Raw genomic sequence first — 726 nt, forward strand, 5'->3', positions numbered from 1 at the left:
CCCCATCAGTTCCACACACACATGTAAGACTGGCCACACAGCCAGACAAAAACACCGATGCACTCCTGCCAGGAGAGCTACGACCAGATTATCAGAGAACTCGGGAGGGGTCTCCTTCCTAGAGATCTCCCGTGGATCCGAACCTGTTCGTCTCCTACAGAGGAGTCTGGAGCGTCCTCCAGGACTCCTATGGCTGCGGCGTGCTGGTACGCCTACCTGCCACTATGACCACTACAGACAGATGGCTCCGCCTCGGAGCCTCAGAGAATCCAAAACCAGATCAGTGTTTCCATCCTGGAGCCACCAAGAAACCCAAAACAACAGAGAAAACTCAAAGACAGATGCAGACAGACAGAGACAACCGCGGTACCTGCTCTAGAGCAATCCTCTGTTCTCTAGTTTCTGGTCCCAGGGAGAGCGAGTCAAATCCCGGACGAGCCCCCAGCTGTAAGATTCGTGCCCTGGGCACAAATCCTACACGCCGAAGTGACTCGCCTCACAGAGACCACAAGACAAGAGATTGTTGCAATTTAAGCAAGAGGTGTTTATTCAGCATATGCTGGGTTGCCTTTTTTATAAGCGGCCCCTAACTCCTTGACATGAGAGTTTTTATACACTTTCTTTGGACAAAGACTTTTTTTCATGGTCAGGCTTAACAGGCTAGCCCCACCCCCCGATAAGGGACTGTTCAATTTTTTTTTTTTTTATCACTTGGGCTCTGCCAGG

The 726-nt window shown here is 50.8% G+C and overlaps 1 long non-coding RNA gene across 1 annotated transcript in view; it reads right to left on the reverse strand.

The window, feature by feature from the left end:
- LOC103608367 overlaps nt 1–444 on the reverse strand; it is a 5,604-nt gene extending 5,160 nt beyond the window's left edge. Inside the window, exon 1 of the long non-coding RNA XR_552045.1 lies at nt 371–444. This is a non-coding gene — a long non-coding RNA (uncharacterized LOC103608367). The remainder of the gene's footprint in view (nt 1–370) is intronic.
- Nucleotides 445–726: the final 282 nt, after the last annotated feature.

This window comes from Galeopterus variegatus, unplaced genomic scaffold (assembly GCF_000696425.1).
Source record: "Galeopterus variegatus unplaced genomic scaffold, G_variegatus-3.0.2 Scaffold8349, whole genome shotgun sequence".
In the NCBI taxonomy this organism is placed as follows: domain Eukaryota; kingdom Metazoa; phylum Chordata; class Mammalia; order Dermoptera; family Cynocephalidae; genus Galeopterus; species Galeopterus variegatus.